Below are 24,358 nucleotides of genomic sequence, written 5' to 3'. Positions count from 1 at the left end.
CTGAGTCACAAGGGCCAGAAGGCGCGCCAGGAGGGTCAGGTAACCCAAATATGAGGCATATGGCATCATGGAATTCTATAAGTTGAGCGGAGGTCACTCCGGCTTCTGGAAATGCACAGAGCCAACCCTGGCGCAGGTTCAGCAGAATGAGGCCTAGAATGTTCAGGCTCTTTGGTCACATCGGTCAACGAATGGGGAGGAGAGGAAGCACGCTTAGACTTCTTGTGTTTCTTATGCCTCTTACCTGATCGACTAGACGACTTAGAGAGGGGGGACGAGGCTTTATGACTCCAGGAGCAGCGCCTGGAACTTTTTCTCTCGAAAGGCACTGCGAACAAGACCTTTGGAGCGAGCGACATGGAGACGAACGCTGGGCCACAAGCAGATCTAGTCACCGCTCTGTCAAAGCCTTCAAAGCCATTAACCGGCTGTCAGAGCACAGCGTCGAGTCATGGTCTTTCTCCAGGCGCAAGAGACAAATTAAATGTAATTCCGTCACCGACATGGCATGGTGGCAAGCGGCGCATGGATTGAATCCAGAATGCTTCTTTGACATTGAAGGAAAACCTACACAGCAAAAAAATCGGCGACAAAACTAGAAAAAAACGCCTGTCAAAAAGTGGCAGAGTAGCTCTCTTCATGGATCTGTGCTAGCTGGCGTGGGAAGAAAAGAACTGAAGTCAGCAGGCCAAGGTGGCTTCTATATAGGTAAAGTGGATGTCACTTCTGACGCCAACAAAGGCAGGCTGAGACAACCAATGCCACCTACTGGTGCGCAACAATATTGCTCAAGCTAAAGTTTCCAGATCCAGCCAGACACCTGGGATATTATAAGGTAAGAAATCTGTGGCTAGATGTCTCGATCAGATAATACCCACAATATATATGGAGGCAAACCTGGCATTAAGGGATTGATCGTTAAGAAATGTGTTCTGAGAGGGCAGAGCCAGCCGTGAAAAGATGGTACCTCAGTAAACAAGCTCCTGGGGCACCACCAGAGGGGCTGCTGCCTGTCGGCGAAATTCTACAGTTGAGCAGTGTAGGAGAGTAGGGTCTGCTATCCCATGGTCACCCCAAATTTTTTGCTTTTTGCTTCACTGGTTTTTGACATATTGAGGCTGTGGGCCTGCTAATCAGACCCCCAGCCTGCTGTTCTCTCTAACTAAATTGACACTATGCACCCTAGGTGCATAACCAATTGGAAGTGGATCACCCTGTGAGCCCCTGTACCAGTGTACACTAGGTACCCAGGGCATTGGTGTATCTAAGGCCTACCAGGGGCTGAAGCATGTATTGTGCCACCCCTGGCCTGGCCTAACACATTTGACACAACTGGCTGATCACTCAGCTGAAGTAAGTTGGTGTAACCACCTCTTACTTAGGTGTAGTATACCTATACCTAAATGGGACACATGTTAACCTATAAGTCACTCCTATGGCAGTCCTTAACAATCCTGAAGGCAGAGTGCTTGGTTCCATGTGAGATGGTGCTCTGGCATGAGCTGAGCCTGTCTGCAGTGGTCGGAACAACTTCCTTCTAACGTTTCCAGATATCGTCATACCATATACTCTTAAGTGCATTATGAACCTCGCGGTTAAATGCTATCTTTGGTTTGGCTTTATCAAAACATGTCGAGTAAGGTGTCATACGAATTGGAATACTAACCCCTCGCCAATTCTGGCGACGGGGTTAGCATTCCACCCTTCTAGAGGGACACGACATGTACAGTACCTGAAACCCGGGTAAAATCAGACATAGCCTCAGCTCCACAAAATGGATGCTGCCACCACAGACACAAGTCTGCCCTCCTGCTGCTGGGAGTCCTTCCAGCTTGGGAGGTGTGGACAAAGGCTTTCCTGCCAGGGGAGGTGCGAGCACCACCCCAGACAGGATTTTGTGTATTGGTCAGGTAGGGCTTGAAAGAAACCAGACATGCCTGAGGCTCACAAGGAGCCTCGGTGCATATGCCAGTTCAAACCGGTCCTGGGGCACACCAGCCCCGGACCTGGGGCGAGCTGGACAAAGGATTGGGGGTGTAACCACCCCCCTTCCTGGTCCCACCCTTAGGGAGGGACCTAGCAGGTAGTCCGGCCCCAAGAATCGGCTTAAAGGTAGGAGCTGTGTCCTAAGACTTCAGACATCCTGGAATCAACTTAACCACAAGAAGAAGACGGGAACTTCGACGCTCTGCTGCACAGAGGACTGAAGGAAATCTCCCCTATGGTCAGGGAGTGACCATCTTGCTAACGCAAGCACCAACCAGCTATTGAACATCTGCTTTGCTGCCGCCTCCAGCCGGAGCCCGAGCCCAGAGCCCGACAAGACCTGGACCTCCAGACCTCTCACCGCCCGATCCACAGTCCCTGAAAAGAAGGAACCCGTGGAGGCACAGAGACACGTGGAGCCAGCCATCCTGGAAGACCGACGACAAGCTGCAAGCGCAACGACAGAGGCTCCCTCCAAGTTGTGCTTTGGGTCCTGAGAAGCCCAACCACCGAGCAGCATCTGCACCAAAGGGGAGCCCTCCAGCCTCTCCACGATCTGCGTGGGGCCCCTCTGCACTTTGCATCTCGACGCGCCTGCCCGGTCCCTGGCCCGTTGGCTAGTGGCCATTTTGGCGACCTAAATTGAAATCAACGACGCTGGCCTGGTTGCTCCAGACTGGCCCTAGCTGCTCTCCAAAAGAGCAGCCCCTCTGACCTTGCTGGTCAGAACAATCAGCTTTCTTGAACTTCCACGACTCCTGCCTTTGCCGAGGCTTGTTTGCTTCTTTCGAGTCACCGACACCGCCGACAGCGAGAGCCTGCGTGGGACAGCTCGTGACTCGACTCCTGGACGTCGTCGACCTTCAGGGACCACGTGGCTGCGGAGACAAGCTACACCTAACCACCTGTTTGCACCTGACATCGCCTGGTACCTACCTGGTGCCACGCCGGTCACTGGCTAGTGACTGTGAACACTGTCCCCTCAGCTTTCAGGTCTTCTACAACTCCGATCCACCCTTGGATCCAACGCAGCTCTTCTGGACCGACCGCCTGCAGCATCTTTGTCATCAGGCTCCATTGAATCGATAGAAGAAACCCGACGCACTTCGAGACCTATGCACCCGCTTCCTGTGGGTGAGGTAAAGCTGGCACTCCGGTGCCCAAGTGTAGAGAAACATCTCTAGTGTCTGTGTTTTGAATCTTGAGATCGTAGTCCATCCAGAAGACCCTTTTTGCAGTAACTTTGTAACTTTTACGCACCCATTGAAAACCTATGGGAGCCCGCGTGTAACTTTCCTCACTGCACACGCGACCCGTGGACCTCCTGGTCACTAACTGAAGTTAGCTCCTTGTAGGCCCAGCGATTCTAGAGGCCCTAGGCCTTTTCCCTTTCCTGTTCGTGGTACTTATACCACTATTTTAGTATATGGTTTGAGTGGCCACCAGGGCCCATCCATATAAAGTGCAACTTCTGTATATTATAAAATTGTCTTGTTTAACGATTTGTGCTCCTGTGCTCATAAAGAGTCTAGGGGATACTTTGAGTAATAAATACATATATATTTTGAATATATATCTGTGTGGTGTCCTTTCATTGGTATAAAGGGGGGTTACATATGGTAAAACAGCTTGCTTAACACGCTTTAACGAGTTTAGCCTCAAAGACTGCTTAGCCTACGCTACCACTAGGGCAGCTAGTCCGAAAAGGTTGACTTACAACCACACCATAAGGGTTGCTTGGCATGGTACAAGGTGGTCACTTTAACTAGTGAACAGCATATACCAGGCCAACTTCTCACAAGCAGTGAGGCTGCAGGGGTGCAATGAGCAGCCCAACACATGCCAGCCGCTGGACAAGTCGTGAGTGGGACCGAGGGCCCAGCACAGCAGTGCAGCCTAGTAGCTAGCTCTATATAAAATTCTCAAATAGATATGCTCCTATGGCTGCTGCTTGGCAGCCGCAGCACTATGCTGCCAGTAGGCCGGGGTGGCAGCCACAGGTCCATCCTAGATAGCTGTCCCTGCTGATTCTTTGTCTGATACAAAGGCGTTATTTTAACAACAAAGAACTGGCACACATAGGCACCCTTCACTTTGGTCAGGATTGGGAAGAGGAAAGATAATTTTATCAAAGAACCTCCATCACCTATGTAATATCTTGGTGTAACCCACTCCAGCGTGCCTCATACTCTAAAAAAAAAAATCAAGAAAACAGATAGAATCAAAGAGTGAACAGTCAGTACTTCAAGAACGTTTGCCTAATTTACTGTACACATACCACCAACTTTCAATGTATATGTGTAAAAAATGTGTAGAAAAAGAGAAAGTATCTCACATGCGCACCACCAGAGGAGCTACTGGCAGGTTCTCACCAGCTTGCCCACGTTTGTTTCATCATTGATAACTTTCTCACAACAGAGTGATGTGTCTAGTGAAGAAGAAAGTAAAGTTAAAAAAAGAAAACTTGTGTCCCCCGTGAAAAACAAAGACCCAAGAGGTCTCAAAATCAAAAAATACAAAGTAAAAAGGTATAGACTCGCAGGTACTATCCTCCTTCATTCCAGATTGGGAGTCTATCCCACGTTTAAAAACACAGCATGTTGTATACCATTTTAATGACGGCCAACATGTTTCATTGCCAATTTATTTGTGGCAAATTCATCAGGGCTAACGAGGTCAACAATCACCTCCCTGGACAAACAACATCAAGAAGAGACTGACAGACACAAAGAAAACAAGGAAGTTTAGTTCAGAAAGGAAATGTCCACACACAGGCTCTCTTCAGTATAATTAGAATTCAATTCCTTAGAAAAGAACTCATCATTAATCCTATGATTTCATCATACAATATTTACCTAATGGGAGCTATGGGCCCACATACCAGCTCCCACCAAATCGGAGGGACGTGTATAATATACAATTTTTGTCCCTTACAAAAGCACTGTCGTTGCTAATGCTTGCGTCTGTGGAAAAAAACATAAAATATAATCCGCAGCCCGCCCCGAATTTAGCAGACTTCCTGATATATTCATTCTCACATCACAAGTGCTTTTGTAAGGGACGAAAATTGAGAGCCCCTTGATAATAAGAGGAACAACGTATAAATATTACTGCGGACTTTGCTAAAAAAAACAGAGATTAAACATAGGAAGTTTTTAGCGTTACGGCCCCAACTTAGTCACCATAATATTACCTACAGACTCCTCAACCCCGTGGTGATGCTCATCACACACACAGGCTGGTCGCTTGAATTTCATGACCCAGGCACATTAGCAGACTTCCCGGAGGAGAGAGCATTACAAAGATAGACACAGAGCAGCATGGATTGATGCCGGTGGAGACGAATCAGCAAATTAACAAGAGTGAACAATAGCCTGACTGGTCGGGCTCTCGATCCCGATCCCACACCTCCTTCCAAAGAAAGTCCGATAGAGTGGGTCTTAACAGAGTGATTGAAACCGTTGCGCATGACAGAGACAAGTCACGCTCGCCCCTAAGAGGCAAGGGTGCAAGCAAAACAACCCACCACCCCCAGAGACCCACATTCCATGGCTCCTGGGGTGGGTCGGACTCTGACTTTGGCATTAAAGTTCCCGAACCCAATTGAATTGTTGACTGGGACACTAGACAGTGCGCAAGTGCTGTAAGACAGCACTGGGCGGGGGTGTCAAACCCTGTAGCCCCCCCTCGGATTGTTGCTTATTGGTTGCCTATTTGTACTTTCTATGTAAGCAGTCCCTGCTAGAGGCCACACCTACTGCAGCCTTCACAGCATCTGCTTTGGTACCACTATATGGATCTCCTGCGGCTGGAGCCCTGGGGCCTGCTCATAGCAAGCCCCGTGCAAACATCTGATTTTATGCTGTGCCCCACCGCTTCTTCCTTACCCGGCCTATGGCAGTTACTTCCCCACCTAAGGTCCTCGTGGGGATCAGACAGTGGAGTAGGGCTCGCAGGCAAAAGGTTTACTTCAGCTCCTCCCCATTTTTTCCCTCTCCTTCCGCCACCACTTTTGAAATTTTTTTTATTTAAAAAGTTTTATATAGCGCTAGCTCGACCCGTAGGTATCAGAGCGATTTACATACACACTGTAAAAAACAGAAGGAAATTGCATTACATAGTAGGAAGGCAGTAAGGAAGCAAAACAGAGACAAAGAAATACAACATGAAAAATAGGTAAACAGTGCAGCGGAGGGAGAGAAAACAAACTTAGGTGGTTAACACAGTCCGATCACCAACTATCTTTGAATGTCACGGGAGAGAGGAGTCAACTCGGATACTGAAGTCTAGGTTAGTTGACGTTGGTCAGGAAGATGGAGTTTCAGGTCCCTTTGGAAACAGGAGAAGGAGGGGTTGCGTCTGAGGACTCTAGGGAGAGCGTTCCACATCCTGGCAGCGGTGCCAGAAAACGACCGGTATTGGGTGGTTTTCATTTTTAGTTTCGGGGGATAAGAAAGAGTGAGTTGGAGCTTCTCAGCGTTCTGGATTGACCTGCTCTTACCAGTTTGTTGTTCAGGTAATTGGGGGCCGGAGAGTGAAGGGTTTTGTGTGTCGTGTATGCCAGCTTGTATATACACCTCCCTTCCATGGGAAACCAGTTGAGGGAGTTGAGAGCTGGAGTGATGTGTTCAAATCTTTTTACACCATTTATGAGTCGAGTGGCTAAGTTCAGCACTGCCCTTGGTGGGGCTAGGTGAGCTTTTGGAGTCCCTGTTAGGATGGCGTTCCCGTAGCCTATTTTAGAGAGAACTAGGGATTGAACTACTGTCTTAAAGGTCATCATGGGGAAGAAAAGGTTTCAATTTCATAAGGCGTTTTAGTGAGAAACTAGTACTTTTTGCAGAGTTTTTGAAGTGGGCCTGCATTGACTTGTTCTCGTTTTGTTCTCCTACACTCCCCTGCGATTTCCCCCGCCCTTCCTCTCCCGAGGAGCTTGCAGACATGCCCTGCAACAATAGCAACTAGTGCTGCACCTCGGTCTGATTGTACTCTAATCCACTCCCCTACCATGCTTCTTGCTATGTCTAGTCCACCCAGAGTTCAATTAGAGTGCCGATGACCACACCCTCTTGACTCCACATCCCGGTACACATCTTCCCCCCCTAGCATCAATAGCCTTAATAGTTATGTGAAGTGAGAAAAGACTCTGAATTATTTCAACAAACACACATATTTCGCCTTGGTACAGGAGACACATTTATCCCAGACTGAAGCGGACAAACTATAGAGAGACTGGGTGGGTAAGATGGTGCACAGTTGCTGTACTGACCCGGAACCTTCAGAGCTTTCTCTTTTGCTGCCACTTCCAAAAAGTGCAAGTTTGCAATACTTCTCAGTAAGTCCTTTCCTCATACTCTGCTATACACCTGGGATGATCTAGAAGGCAGATACGTTTTTGCCAAAATAAAAACATGGGGCACACCCTCATACTGGGATAAGTCTCTGCTCCTAACTTGGGCAAAGCACACTTTTTCTCCCGCATATCTCGCCTACTCACGGAATTCGGCTCCACGAGGGTAGTCATGGGGGGGACTGGAAACTCACAGTTGACCCCCTCCTAGACAGGACTGAACCCTCAAACCCGTAAAATGCTTCAGGCAGGGCCATACTATTGGATGTGATTTAATATTCAGGCCTCATAGAAGCCTGGTGCTTCTCACTTTCTACAGGGAGGGACTACTCCTACTTGTGGAGTATTCACAACTCTTCTTCGAGGATTGACTACTCACTCGTTCGCGGCCATCTTCTTTATCTCCCATTCCATGCCTACATGATCCCTGGAGGGCTCCCTGATAACTGCCCTGTCTGCTGGACATCTACCTGGGACATAGGACGTCCCCCGGTCATGGTGTGGAGGATGAGTACCGCCCATTACAAAACCAAAGACAATAAGGCCCTTTTGATTTCTCATGTCCGGTTTGATCATTCTGAGAATGTCTACCCAAAGTCCTCCCCACAGACACTTTGGACTACAGGGAAGGCCACCTGGTGGGGCCTCTGCAAGGGGTTTGCTGCACTTAAAATACAACATGCCCTGGAAAAGGCTGTTGCGAATTCCACTGCAACTTGTAACAGAGACCCCTCGTTACGGAATCGCAAAACCTCGAAGCGGAAACACTAACCCATAATCAATACTACACATCGGATGCGGAGAAGGCCCTGATGAAACTCAGGCAAAGGCATTACGAGGCGGGGGAGCTGGTAAGCTGCTCGCCCTACAACTACAGCATAGGAAAGCCCAGCTGGCAATCCTTGCCACCTGTGACTCGGGCAGTTCACATCTTACCAACCCGGAGGACATTTCAGAAACATTGGCACAGTTTAATGAATCCCTTTACTCTGCCTCTACCTCGATTGATCATGTCGAGGAAGACCGCTTATTGGATGCTCTTTACTTGCCCTCCCTGTTCAAAATCGCCATGGAGGATTGTCTCACAGAGGAAAAAAAAAAAAACCTGTAAGCCACTATTGATCCTGATGCCTCATGAGGCCTTTATGGTGGCTGGGACATCCATCTCCCTCTGTACCATTCCCAAATAAGCCATGGTCACCCTTTTACTGAAAGATGGCAACGGCCGTTTAGATTGTGGGCGCTACCAGCCTATATCCCTTATAAATGTGGATATCAAAATCATAGCCCAAATCCTGGTGAACAGATTAGATAAGGGATGGTATCACTTTACCCATACTTCTCAGGTCAGGTTTATGCGGGGCACTCTTCTAGATATCAACTATGGACGCTGGTGCATCTATCATGGGTCTCCACCACCTCAGACAAAGATACTCTTGCCATCTCTCTCGACACAGAGAAGGTATTTGATTGGGTAGAATAGTCATACTTGTTCAAGTCCTCCGCAAGTTTGACCTGTGGGTTTGATTCATCAAGAAGGTTGTGTGGATTTTTAAGGCACCAATGGCTCAGCTGAGCTGTGGTGTTTTCCTATCACACAGCTTTTTGATTAATCGTGAAACATGGCAGGGCTGTCCACTCTCCCTGCTTTTGTTCTGACTGAAACCAGTACACATGGCCTTGGCAATAAGAACCTTGCATAAGGATGCATGGTATCACAGTGAATAACGCCTCGTTAAAGGCCCTTCTCTATGTGGACGACATCCTCATGACTGAGACACAGCGAACTGACACCCTCCTCACCCTTACTAATCTTTGGGATGCTTTCTCGAAGTTCTCCAGGTACAAGGTGAATTGGGATTAGTGTGAAGTAATGTCCAGAATCGCTACTAGAGCCTGCATAGAGGGCTAAAACGTCCGGCTGGTGCCAAAAGGTATGAGATAGCTAGAAGTCCTTCTTAACAAAGGTATATCCCCCCACATGGAAGAAGACAACCTAACCTCTCTTTCTCCCCAAGATCCAAGGTCACTTTACCAGGTGGTCTGTACTCAATTTCTTGCTCTGGGGCAAGGCGCAAGCTGTAAAAATATGGTCACCCTGCACTTTAATTACCTCTTGGGCATGCTCCTGATATTGATCCCCAAGGCACTGCTATCCCAAATTGACGCAATGATAAGTCTAATCTGGGGTGGTGTGGATCTGTGCCTCAAATTAAACAAGCTCTATGCCCACACCAAAGCAGGTGGCTTGCACCTCCTACACATGGCCTCATACAACATGGTCCACTATCTTTTTCAACTGGTTCACTGGATGGCCCGTACCTCTGACCTGCCTACCTAGATAGCCAGTGAAGCAGCCATACTTAAGAGCAACAAGTCCCTTAATGTCCTCTAAACATATGTGTGTGTTTAAAAAGAACAAGGGCAACCCATGGATAAGGAGTGACCAGGAGGATGTAGTATTCATAAGGAACAAGGATCCCTCCTCGTAAACATAAGGATAAAATTATATCTATATATATTTTGTCCGGTGGACAAGTGTAAATCAATTATTTGCAATGACATTAATCAATTGGGTGGGAGAAGAAAACAAATGAAAAGTCAGACAATACGGACTTAAAGACTCAGGCATTTGTACGTTAAACAAACGGTATAGGTTTAGTCACAATTCAGTAGTGCCCATGCGTGCATTATTGTCATCATTACAATAGGGTCAGAGTACAGAAGTCTCTACAAATATAAGGCACATTCTCCACTGATTTCTAACCCGGCAATCACTGCCACACTGGTGCTTTGGAAAAAGGTGCATGGTTCACTAAAGCAAAATTCATGACTCCATGCCACTACCCCTCTTTGAGGCAACTGTGGCATTTGCATTGGGGGTCATCCTATTTCCTGGCTCTCCTGGAAAGCCACAGGACTCGCATGCATTGACCAATTGCTTGATGGCGCCTCTTTTAAATCCTTCTGACCTCCGTTCAGAGTTTGGCTTCTCTCTATCCCAGAACTGGTCCCATATTCAATTGATACACTGTATTAAGGGGTACTTGGGTGGTGCCATTTTGCTCTGCCTGTCCCCTGTCCGAAAATATCTGGAGACTTGGGAGCTGTGTTGGGCCTGTATAAGCACCTCATTGAAACTTCTTTTTAGGCTCCGCTTGAAGAAGCTCTTTGGCTGCATTGGCAGCCTATCTTAAACCGCAACTATAAGGCTGAGGACTGGTTCGCTGTCCTTTCCACACGATACCTTTCTGCGGGAGGTCACACTGAAATGTCACTACTTAAAAGGTACTGCATAACTGGCATTGGACACCTCAGAGACTGTACAGGGAGGGGCTACTACCTCACGGTCACAATCCATGCTGGAGAAGAGCCTTGGTGGCTGCCACCATCCATATGTTCTCTGGCATTGTCAGGTGCTCCAGCTATACTAGATGGCTGTGTGGGGGACTTTCAGTGCTCGAGGTTCACAACTACGCGCCTCAGTGCATTTGGCCTTTAAATGACCTGACTGATTGCATAATGCCCACTAAACATACCCAACAATGGGTGGTGACAGCTTTAGCAGCCGCTAGAGTTTACATTTTGAGACATGGGTGGCAACCCTCAGCCCACATCCCATCTTAATGGCAGTAGTAACAGGCTAGGTTTGTGGAATGTGAATGGGTAATTTACAGACTTGATGATCAACTGGACACATTTGAGGCAGTTTGGGACAATCTGCTATGCCCCTGATCATATCACTACATGAAGTTCCACCCCAAACTGATCCATTGTAGCCCACTATCCGTGAATCCCAGAGTGGTATGTACAGGCCTCTTTACCCTAAACCTCTGTAGTCAAGCCCAACTCCCAGATCCCCACTGTTCCTAGTGAGACAGAGTTGCTTATTCTATTCCCCAGATCGGACCAGTCGACGTAACAGAGGGTCCAATGGGGTGATTGCTATTTGGGGCAGTGGGTTTTTACTGGCCTCAGGACTTCACTATATCAATAACACAGTGGTGTGTATCATAGGCCGCTTGGGCTCCTGGGCCAGTGCTAGTTCTCTGCAAACCCCTCTCCCCCTGACAACGCACATTCCTCACCTGTATCTAGTCCCTACCACAGTCACAAGGCAATGTGGGTTTCCGGATGGACCACTGCATTTCTACTCTAAGCCTGGCTCTTTTCTGGTTCTTTTTTCAGTTTCATTGTGCTGTCCGGATGGCGCACTGTTAGTTTTGGTTTGATGGAACTGTCCCAGTCTTTGTACTAATGGTATAATGTTGGCAAATGCAGATGTATATTTCAGGGAAAATGCCAATAAAGAATTACCTCTGAATAATGAATGTGTTTTGATGGCCAGAAGGAGACCACCATGTTGACAAGTGGGATAGTGATTGTTTAATGCGTGGATCTAGGGAATGTTATTGGCACTAACAAGTCGAACCGGGTAACTATGCATTGTTTGAATAGGAACCCTATTAGAAAAGTCAAAACAAGATTCAGATCCCACTGAGGAACAATAAATGGATTGGGAGGACATAAATAAAGCAAACCATCAAGAAAACATGCCACTAGCTGTGCTTTTAATGAGAAGGTAAACGAAAGTGGATATAGCAGCCAAATACCTTTTGACAGAATCTACAGCAAGGCCATGCTGGGGCACGAGGCAGTGCAAATCGTAGAATATCAGGAAGATTTAACGAAAATGTTTTCAAGCCTTCCAACTCACACCACCAAACTAACATCACCTATAGATAGATTTTGTAGCAGGCTCTCTGGATGCTAAGATAAGACACACAACTTGAGGTGGAAGGTAAAAAGAATAAAGCTGACAATGCTCAATTTCCACACATGCAGCGAACATGTCAGGGGGTGGGGTGGAGGACCTGACCATCTAGCGGTGAGAGCAGGTCCACACTGAGGGAGGGTAGGTGTAATACGGAGCACCAACAGATCAAAGTACCGCATCCTCTTCACTTAATCAGCGGTGATCAGAATCAACTGTGCTTTTACATCATACATTTTGTTCAGGACCTTCAAAAGGCAGAAGGGGAATCTGTAGTAATGCATCTAGCAAGCCTGTGACTATATGAACCAGAAGGCATGCCTTAAAGTACCATTCAAAGGGAACTGTAATTCACAAAATTACTGCTCTGGCTCTAGCTAATAAATCCACATATGGACACCCCCATGCCATTTACTTTGGGTTAATGTTCCCAACCATGGTCCTTCAAGAAGAGATGGCTCAGTGAATTCACTCTCATGGCGAGGAACCCTGAAAAGTGTGCAGACCCTGAAACAAGCACCCACTGGTGCGCCGACAGCCACAAGTGACTAGTCTACTTGGCCCTCTACCATGGTCCTCTACCGTATCGTACTAGTGCATGTGATGGTGTTGTCGATCAGGATCTGAATGGCACTCCTTGAGAATGAAGGGAGAAAGGCCTGAAGCTCCAGCATGTTTATTTGCAGGCACTGCTTTGATGCTGACCAAAGACTCAGGTCACCCAGATGGTCCCAGCAAAAAGGCGTCCCGACTACAGTACTCTGTGCATAAAGAAGGTGAAAGAATTATCTAGAAAAAGGTTGCAGGGATACATCCCCACTTCAGATTCAAATGAACTGACTCAAAGAAATGCATCTCATTGACATAGCATACAGGATTGCCCCATGAAGGTCAACTTGTCTGTGGGAAAAATTTAAATTATGATTAGAGACCATACATTCAAAGTTGTGAAGGGAGGCCAGAGTGGGCGAAAGATGCTCCTTGACCAATGCCAAAGATCCCACTTTTACAAGCTAGTCGTCTAGGTAGAAAAATACATGGATTTCTGACCACCACAGTGATACAGCTACAAATAGCAGTACATATGCGAAAACAAGGCACCATCATGAGACCACAGGGTGGAACAGTAAGGTTATTAACCTTGAACTCTGCATTTTTGGCAAATAACACATGTTAAGCTGGAAACAGCTGGAACTTAAGGTTGGTGTTAAACTTATATAAATAAATAAACGTCAGTGGGTCAGCTTCACACTTGGCTCACTGCCACATTTACAAGGCCAAGACTTAAGAGCTAGTTTGTTGCATTCGAAATGTTACTTCCCGAGTTACTTTGCAGGTCTATTATTAGGACAGTGGTGTAAAAAATACCACGTTTTAATTTTGTACTGAATGTCAAATGGCTGAAAACTAACAAGTACTGAATACAGAAATTTTCCCTAACTGAATTTCAAAAAATGGCAAGCACACTTTAAAGAAACTTTGGGAAAGCCAATAGGTCTCACGTATGATAGAGTTACTGACTTTGTCAATGTGTTAAGCCATATTGCACAGCAGCATGGCTGCTGAATAGCATAGCTAAAATTTAAGAATTTGTTGCTGACGGGAGAGGCCGGGCAAGCAATAAAGCAGGAGGGGCGGGTGGCAAGAAACAAGGATCGGGCAGCAAGCAACAAGGACGTGCAAGCAACATGGGGTGGCAAGCAATGAAGACGGAGAGGCAAGCAACAAGGTCAAGGCAAGCAGACACATGCACTCTTAGGGAATGCTGTAAAATTAAACGAATAAAAACTGTCTCTCCATAAGCGCGATTAGTGGGGGGATATACACTGGACATTGGAAGCAGTACTCTGGCCATGCTCCAAGGGAGGGTCAAACACACAAAGAAGAAGAGAAGCCCGTACATGCTGACTAAGGAGAAGCCAGCAAAGTAGCGTGACAGTGAGCCAACCAATAGTAAGCAGCGGGTGGGCTCTAAGCCCCCTGAAAAGTAGTAAGTAAACAAAGTGTCTAGCAAGCTACAGCGCATGGGCTGTCTCATTTGAGTCCTTACAAATGGTTCACTAATGGGATGTGTGAAAGAACATCAAAAAACATGCCTGCCTACAAAAGTATAAACCAGTGGGATTTATTCAAGTAGGCGCTGTACTGTGTGAAAGGGAGTTTAAACAATACAAGGTAAAACAGGCTGAATTAATACAAGGATGCCAAATAACAGAAGGCTCCTGGTTAGCACTGGTCATAAATGATGGTACCTATGGTTTCCATTTATCAACCACAAGAATCATGCCACTCCGTGCACTATGACCAACAGCTGTATCCTAAATAATACATGTAAAACAAATGTTGCACTTGGTTCCAGATTATGTGCCTTGCAATCAGAAAATGCTTAATAAACATTTATCATGCAGAGTTGGCATGAAACGGGATTAAAAACACAGCCAATAAATCTAAGACCACAAAAAGAGGAAGCCTTCCGTAGGCAGAGCACTATCGACTAGCTAATTAAAAACCATATATAAAAGAACAGGACGTGTGCATGACTGAAGGTCACAAAAAGCTAGACTTCTGATTGTTAGTTGCAGGGCTGAAAAGTATCCTCACTTGCCCTAATGAAGGGCACAGCAATGCGATTACTTAACCTAATTCTGAGACACTAGCTGAAGAGAAAAAGTTGTTCAAGCAAGCAGGTCATGACAAGATTAATACCGACAAAGATCAGGCCATGGGCCTGGCATTGCAGCAGCCATACCATGAGGGTTAATGACTCAAGAGAGAATGACAAAAGCAGTCATGAGGCATACTTTCAATCACAATTGGCAATTCTACTGACCTAGAGATTTCACAAGCAAAGGTATAGCTGTAGTAACAACACCACAAATAAAGTGTTGAAAGCTCTTTATACCCTGCACATCCAGTACCCACCAATGATTGTTTCAACAATCCCAATCAATAACCTTTAACCCCCTTACAACCCTTGTTGGAGCTTTGGTGGTGTTCGGATACTTCACAACACTGAATGTCACATAAGGTGGAAAGAAATAGAAAGTGGAATAAATATGCCTCGCCTACTATACACATTCCCTTTCCTTATAAAACATTCACAACAAAAGAATGACTCAAGAAAATAACACTCTAGCCCTCATTACGAGTGGCCCAATAAACAGTGTGATATTTATTGCACCCAATAAAATCTGATTGAGTCTAGTCAGAATTTATTGGGTGTGATAAATACCACCAAACTACAACTTTCTGAGGAATAGCATGCCTGTTTTAGTGGTTACTGTACCAAAACCTGCCTGTCCTGGTAAAAACCGGGCATTTTATCCCCGATAAATATAGTCAGGTTTGACCTGCCGGTATTAAATCACAAAAGCCTTAATTGTAATGTGAGCGGTAACAGAAGTTACCAAACATCAGATTCACTTGTAATAAGGGTCTGATATCATAAGTTCTATAATACCAAAAGTTGGCTTATAACTGCCCAGAACTGAAAAGGTACACAAAAACAAGGTGAACTGTGCAATAATCTTAATCACGATTCATAATCTTTAACTAGATGAGCAGACCAGTTGGTTTTTTGGTCAAAAACTAATACCCTTCTTAAAATCATCTCTTCTACTGTTATCTAAACCTCCAACACAAAAATCATCATCCAATGCACCACATGGTTCTTCTTCAATTTTCCCTTTACCGCACAAACTCTTATTGCAGCCTTTTCTATGATCTTTGTCCTACTATTCCCCCAGTGACTGATTGGAAAACTAACCAGGAACCATCAAACACATCCTCTTGATATAAAAAATTACCTCTGCCAGGGTTCACAGACTAACTTTTGCAATTTGTTTTTTAATCCTTCTCTTGAACAATGTCCATCTCTAAGATACTAGGTTCTCACTGGGATCACATCCAGCTATAAACAACACTACCACAGAAGGATTCTGTTAGTCCTAGAGGTCTGCAAAATTCCCCAAACAGCATTAATCTCCACCATTCAGCAATGTTATTGGAAGAGTTGTAACCACACAATTATAGAGATGGCAACAAACTCAAAATCCTAGATAGATAGCAAGCAGGTTTTACATCATATCATGGTTATGGTATGTAAACATGGAGAGCAGTGGTGCAGAGTGTTAAACTACACTTATTTGGCAACACTCAACATCAATAATGACAAAACGCTCTTAAAGAATATCTTTGAAAATGACATTAGTGGTCTGACTCTGGCCAGGATTGATTAATTTCTCTTTGAAAGAAAGTTGGTGGCATTCACTCCCATCATTATGTTGATCACATGATTTCTAACAAGTAAAGAATCAGGGATCATAGACCAAGTTGCCATTGCTTCCACAGAGGAGTAAACTGCTCCAAATGTTTTGTTCCATATGAGGAGTCTAAAACAGATTCCTCTAACTTTATTAGAGGTGTCATTAGAACCATTTTCCTCAACTAGGTTAGAAAACACTGAGTCCCTTTATCTGGGTTGGCAGACTGTGCTCTGTTCGAATTTCGAAGACTACAGAATAGTGCTAGACTGCTACTCCACGTTTGCTGCCGAAATAAACTACACCTTCGCTGAGAATCTTCACTGGATTCTCGTGTCCAAGCTCTACAGTTTTAAGCCATCTAAACAGCACGCTAAACCTTTTCTGTTGGACTTATCCTGCCTTACTTAACATCTAATTCCCCATCTCATCCAGTTCCTCACTATCAGTTTCAAGGTTTTTCAGCATATTGTGCTTCAAGCAAGCACACATTGGGGTCCTTGAATGTTGAGCTTGCAGCCATCCATTTGAACAGGAGTCCAATAACGGTAGTCTGACTTTCAAAAAGACTTTAAATTATGCAACTAACTTGATCCATGGCAGGGGTTTGAATTGAGCTCTCCATTTCACTCAGCTAGCTAAACAAATTCGGAAGCACCACGAGGCTTGTATTGTATGCATCAGTTATCACAGTCATTACACTGCCATTTAATAAATATATGGCATCCATTTGTGGCACTCAATGTGCCACACAAGGCATTCAAAACTTGGCATGTTGGTGGAGTGACATTGATTTTATTTGAAACATTCCTTCAAAGCACAGTTTTCGAAATTGCAAAGTGAGATGTTTTGTAAATAAACAAAGGTTTCTACAAATATGTGGGTATATCCTTCATACACAGCGAAGACGAAGATTACCCAGTATGCAAGGTTTTTGTTGAATTTTCCACATCCTTGGTGAACTCAGAAAATGGCGATACAATGGCTCACAGAACATAGGGAGTCAAAGCCTGCTGGAACTTTAATGTGCAGCACAATATTAACATTCCCAAAAGCTCTGATAAACCTGCAATGTCTGTAAAAACATGTATGAGTTTATCCAACCACTACAGATATAGGAACCTGAATTTGTGTGGAGCTTTATAATTCATGTGGCCTGCTGGTAATTCCAACTACAGAAGCCTTCTTTAGATCTGCTACATAATCATTATCTGTTGTTGAGTGGTGCCATATTCCACACCACTTTCAGGTTATTGTCAACACTTGATTTGGGCATCCAACAAACATCATAATAATCAGGAGCAGGGTTTCATTAGGATTTTTAGAATAAACAAAGTTTATTTTCAAATTTCATCTGATTCACAGCACTTCATATTTACATGTTATTCAACCTGCTTTACATAGTTTCCAAAGCATTTTGAAATTTCTCGTGGATAGTTCATATCATTGTGTCTCGTCAAAACATATCTTTTTTAGTTCCATCATTATGCCCAAATTCTCATAGAACTAGAATAACTTTTATCCACAGGAGAGTAGTATTAATATTTACATCTAACCAAATCAATGTTTCTTTAAAGTGAACACAAATAAAATTCTCATACACAACTTGATATCACCGATCCGATATATAAACCAATGGTGCAAACTCATAGTTCCTTTTCCTATAAAAGTTCTAGTTTACATGTATTTCTCCTAAATATCAAATGCATTTATTCAATAATCAATAACAACCAGTGTTCATTCTTTCTTTTTAAATGTCACAACAGTACACTTAATTCCAAATTAATTATTTCACATCCATTTATAAGATATTCATGCTAAATTCTACACCTCAATGGGCTCTACTCTATGGTTGTTTACAAGTATTTCCCTTTGCACTACTCTACTGTCAACCAACATGGTCATCAACCCATATTTGGGAAATCTTGCATTGTAACCTCAAATCTACTAGTCCGTACGCTAAGACTCATTTGTATCTGCTATTCTATTCAATTCTAGGTGCTGTATTTTATTTAATATTTATAGCCAACATTTATTTTTTGACATTTTACATGTGATCCTTTCCCAATAACGATCCCCACTAAAGAATTATTGAACAACATCTCTAAAAAAATTGTGTTTTTAATTCTTTGCAATGTTCAGAAACCATCTCTCTCTTTCAAACATGAACCTGTGAACCATGTTAACCGCATCTCAAAGTGCTTCATACTAGTGCTGTCAATCTTGATCTGGCAAGGATGATGTGAAGACTAAAATCTCTTGAATAATTTTTGTAGCAGTCTTTAATTTCACACTGTGAATTCAGTCCCATAGTGAAGTCAGCCATCTATCTTAAATCTACACTCCTGTGAGACATACTACCAATCAACTTTCAAGTTTTCTTTCATGGTATTATATCTGGAAGATACATTTGTACTGTATAACACAATTCTTGTGTGAATGTTTTGCCTGCTTCAAGAGATTCATTCATGTGTCCATTTCCAGATTCATTTTGACCTTCAGAAAATATTATTTGCCTACAGTATAATTTGATATATCTGCTTCTAAAGATTAATTCCTGCTTCTTTTGATCTACAAAAAATGTTAAATGTTGGATGAATTATTCTCTCATACATTCAATTTTAGCACATGGAAGTCTACTTCAGGGTGCATGTTTATCTTCAACAGGTATATTAATTGAGTTATTCTTTCATATATTAAGTTTTAATTCACAGGAAGTCCAATACTAATACAACTGTCATATCAACTACAGTTGACTTAATAGATTCTATTCAGTAGTCATATTAATGCTACCTTTATACATCTTTAAGAAAAATGTGAACTTTATTTTCCTTATAAAGACCCTTTACAACTGTTTGGGGTTTACTTATTCAAAATATTCATATTTCCAAAGTTTAGAATCTCTGTTGCTACCTCACCTGTGTCTCATTCTATTAATATGGTTTTGTTCTGATCAAAATGTACAGACATCGGGTAGATTTTGTCTGCTTTTGTAAGGCTCCCAAGTGCTCCTGCCTTTTTAATTTTCAGCGGTCTAATGGCGGAACCTATATACCCCTATTGCTTGATCAATCCCAGTTGCAGTTCTTATAACCGTTTTGTTGTAATCTCTTATCCATATCTTTGTTTGCATTGATAATTTCTTCCACTTTAATGCAGTTCCTCCAAGCTCCAACAAATATAACATTTCCCAGCTTTTGTAAAGGAAAGTTTCAATTCTATGAAGGACACTGAAGCGAGGATTATGCTTTTTTCTCTCCGCTTTAATAAAAAGCAGCCATGTAAATCCTTAGGAAAAAAAAACACAAATCCCATGAGCATTAGAGATCACGTTCATTGGAGTTCAATAGGGGTCAACCAATCAGAGCATCACTAGGACACCACTGTCCCACAACAGTCGAAAAATAAGCGTCAGCAGTGTGGGCCTTGATGTTTTTTTGTTGGTCCAACAACAGTGTAATTTCTTCCTCTTTCTTTCAGCAACGAAAAGCCAGAATTAAACTTTACTCCTGCTTGCCTAAATCATTTCCTATAATAGTGACAAAAGCATTGATCGTAATTTCTCATTGCATGAATTATCTAAAAGCGGTACAAAGAATTGATAAACAACGTCATTGGGGCATTTGCAAACATATAGAATTGGGGGAGGGGAGGAATAATCCTCGCCTCCATGTCCTTGACAGAATTTAAACCTTCCTTTATGAAAGCTAGGATTTTTTTTTATTTGGAGCAGAGCAGCGAGGGATTGACCCAGGATAGCTGCTCTGCTCCAAATAAAAAATGTCAGCTTTTATTATATTTTGCTTGAAAACCGATGTATCGTACGTATCAAAAGGAAATAGTTCTTTGATTCTCTGATTAATTTATAAGCCTTGAGAAAGCCCTGGTCTTATTGACCACCTAGGGCGAAACACGCGTCGGCTGTTGCACCCTCACAATACAAAATAATATAACTTTGGAAAAACAAGGATGTAACCAATAAATAATCTTTTTCAAGATAACATAAGACAATTGCCTTTTTCAAAAAAAAACTTCAGAACCTAAAAGGAAATTACCCGAGAGATTTAAATAATGTATCAATCAAGGAGGAGTATACCCTCCAACCCTCACTGTACAAAGGAGGGACTGGGTTTGGCAGACAGTTGCTTCCTAAACAAGTATTTGTTCCTAGGCCAAGAGAGGAATAGATTGAGAAGCACATTTACATCCCAAAGGCCTGAATATTTTGGTACTGGGGGAATTAGAAAGGCGTATTCCACTAAGGAGTTTTTGTGTCACAGGGGTTCATGGGAGTGTGGCCTGTCGAAATTGTGGAATGGAAGGTGTTGACTGTTCTGTAGGCCAAGCTTTCCGAAGGAAGAGAAGCCAAAACGTTTAGGACATGCACAATGGAGGTTTCCCACGGGATCCAAGTGCAGTTCACGGCACCAACACAACCATCTGGACCAAGATTATCTATATCTTTTAGTGGTATGTTTTCCCAGGATTTGGAGAAGAGGTCTGCAGCTTGGAGCGAAAGGTCCTGGAAATGCCATCTACCCCAGTAATCCCCCATGCCACGACCGCAGAGAACCCTCCAGGACTAGATGTGGGGGTTGCCAGAAGGATCTTGGAGGAGAGACGGATTGGAACAGCTCAAGAAAGTTTAATCAGAACTGAAAACCATGCTTGAGACACCCACAGGGGAGTGATTACCACCACCTCCGCTTGCTGCCGCCGAATTTGAGCATCCAGCCTAATTATCATTGAGAAATGAGGGAAGGCATAGCCCTTTTCCGTCTGCTAATTACATACGAATGCATCTGTCACTGGTTTGGATCGATGTATAAACACTGTTCCCAATGTCCTCAAGAAACGAGTTTACACACAAAACAGAAGCCGAGCATAATGATGGAACCTAAACGAGATAGTGTGAAGATATGTGTTGGCGAGTAATACGGACACAATTAATGATTTGAAGTACACTATATGCCCCGGGGTAGACCTGTAACATATGGCGATAGAGATCTGGGTAAATCATAAACAGAAGATCTGTAGTCTATACGTATAATATAACAAAACCCTCATACAACCGCTGCGGTGTAATTTTATGTCTGGCGGACCACAATATTAGATCAACATTTATGGAGAATACGATGTTTTGAAAGAAAACATCTCTTTACCACTCAAAGATATCCGCCGTACATGCGCAATAGAGCTAGGAAATATCTCCGATTGAACTAACATATCGCGTTAACACGGACGTCTCGTAAGAAAAGAAACGTGTTTCTGAAATCTGTTGACCGGATAAATAGAAGGTAACAGGATAAAACATCGGATGCCAAACAGGGGAAGATCGGACACCGCAACGCATCCACGCTGAGGTAAGGTCCCTGCGAATAGGTAGAAAAACCGTAGCAAAGTTATCTAAATAATATACCCATTCTTTAGGGGGAATAAGTAAACCTTTGCCCGCATGTGTAAGGTCATTTAATTAAAATCTGTATCCCTTAACGTACCACAATGGACTCTAATGAAACCCCCACAGTCAGGATGTAGTCGGGACATCAGATAAAAAAAGATATGGAAGTAAAGCGGACAATATGAAATGGGGGACAATATAATGTTAAACAGAACGTAACAACAATAAGGATGGTGCCTGCCGTAAAATATAGACTAAAGTTAAGGTAGCTAAAAAGGGATAAAGCGATGAGGATGTATGGGCGAGATGAAATATAATAGAAATGGATCTAGCCGCACACGGGGAAATAGCATAACAGACTCTCTTAGATTTAGAGGAATACCTGCGAGCAAGACGATACAACAGAAGATTTAAAAAACAGTTGTGAAATAGTAGAAAGACAATATATGAACAATTAGGGATAGAAACATATACATTATTATCTATGTTGTTCTTAGATTGCTGAATCTGTGGATTACCCAGATAAGATACATCAAAGCCTACTGGGATTTGAAATAAGATATGGGTAGAATAAAACTCCCACTGCTCAACAAATAATCATCGTATTAAAGGTAAGCCCCTAGAAGAAAAACGATAGGGGAGATTATCATTTGAATCCTAATAGATACTATAGTGTCTAATTGGTTATGTGACAATTTTTCGTTACAGTTGCTAGATGTGGCTAAACATATACCATTGATCTAGAGAATCGTCCGAATAAAGAAGTGTATATGGCCTAACACATGGAATAAAATAAAGGAGGATTAATTAAACTAATAATAAGTTCGGAGGTAATAATTAGAAATAAGTTTTTACAAACAAGAAGCTATTTAAAAATGCAATAATGATGTGACTAATAGATTTTCCTTATTTCCTGAATTAGATCCAACAATCAGGGGGGGGGGGGGGGGAGGAATCTGTGATCATATAATCAGAATTCCAGTCGAAATACATGACCTTACATACTTTATGGTCAGTTTTAACACTATACTATGAAATGATATATGAATACATGTGGTGTGTGAGATTGATTGATTTTTCCTTAAAAAATTTGGTTTTATCCAATGAAGGGTTTGTAAGGGTTATTGGTACCTCAAGGTATTTGCACACAAACGTAACTTGAAATAAATAACAATTAAATGTACTTAGAATGAAGGATTTTTAGATAGCTATAGTACCACATTGTATGTTGGACTCTAAAGCAGTTTAAAAAAAAAATGTTAATAAAAAGATAAAGAATTGTATGTTTTAGATTTTGTAAGGCTGCGCAAAGACAGCAGTGGTTGACATTTGTTTTTTCTTATATATAGATAATATAACTTTTAAACTGTGGAAAAAAGTGACCAGTTATCAGTTTTCTGTTCTGAAGGTGGTTTCTGCGTATAAAGCCATACATACCACCGAAACGCGTTGACGCCCGTGTTAATCAAGAATCCAAACAAACAGGGAATACTTTAGATAAGAATGACATCCTTTCACTAAAGACCCCTCATACACTGCGTATTGTATTTGGATCATTTGTAAACAGACATTTCTGATTGTTCCTGTTATTTTTTGGGTCCATGCTTTTTAATGTTTTTTAATGATTTAGTATGTTGATACATGATACTGTATTGTATGAATTGTGAAATTGTATCTGTATATTTATTGCTTGTGTCCATAACATGGACTTTAGTGGTTTCTTTTAACATAGACAAAGGAGAAAGTAAAACTATTTAAAAAAAAATATTAATAGGATTACATCTCTGTTTGGGCTTCAATTTGTGTGCCAAAATTTTGAAAAGCTTTTTATATAGAACCGATTGAGTGATTGTTTGTAGAGTGATAAATGAATGATATTTCTCCAGGGATTCTTCCTCTTTTACTGGTCAAAAAAGCAAACACAGGAAAAGAAGTTAGGTTTAGGTTTTAGTGTTCTAAGACATAAATGAAGGTATGCACATATGAGTACTCTTTAGCAAAAAGTAGCCAACAGAGGGAGAGGATTGCCTTGCATGCAATCCATTTGTGGTGTAAGGACAGACCCAAATAGCATTAGGTGAAAGAGAAATATTCCTATTGGTTGTTGCAATATGTGATTGACTAAGTCTCAAACCAATGGCTAAAAGAGGCTGTTAAATAGAGAGAAAACAGCGGTTGAAGGGGGTGGATCCAAAAGCACCTTGTTTTTGAGTTGGAATCAGCGGATCTGTTCAGAAAGATGCGGTGTTGCACATAGTCCAAATAAAAAGTGCATTCTTTAAATGCTGAGAGTGAAATCCTTTAAAGGTATTCACACTGAAAACCTATGATGGCCTGCGGAGGATACAAACCCAAACTAACTGCAACTCAGTCCCAAACTCTTATCACTCACTAAATTCAAAATAATGTAACAGTCACATGTTTCTGTCCGCCACTCTTGAACCATTTCAAATTGAAAATACCACTGAAGCCTAATTACTACATCATGCCAAGTGCTATAGATGCCCTGAAGATCCATGTAAAATATTTCATATTCTAAGTAACTATCATGTCTTGCAGATATTTTGACTGCTGTTGGGCTAAAC

General features: G+C 42.9%; 1 protein-coding gene across 4 annotated transcripts in view; it reads right to left on the bottom strand.

Moving 5' to 3' along the window:
- GOPC (golgi associated PDZ and coiled-coil motif containing) overlaps positions 1-24,358 on the bottom strand; it is a 214,216-nt gene that overhangs the window by 172,880 nt on the left and 16,978 nt on the right. The window lies entirely within an intron of this gene.

This window comes from Triturus cristatus, chromosome 6 (assembly GCF_964204655.1).
Source record: "Triturus cristatus chromosome 6, aTriCri1.1, whole genome shotgun sequence".
Lineage (NCBI taxonomy): Eukaryota > Metazoa > Chordata > Amphibia > Caudata > Salamandridae > Triturus > Triturus cristatus.
This window is presented reverse-complemented; position numbering and strand designations above follow the sequence as displayed.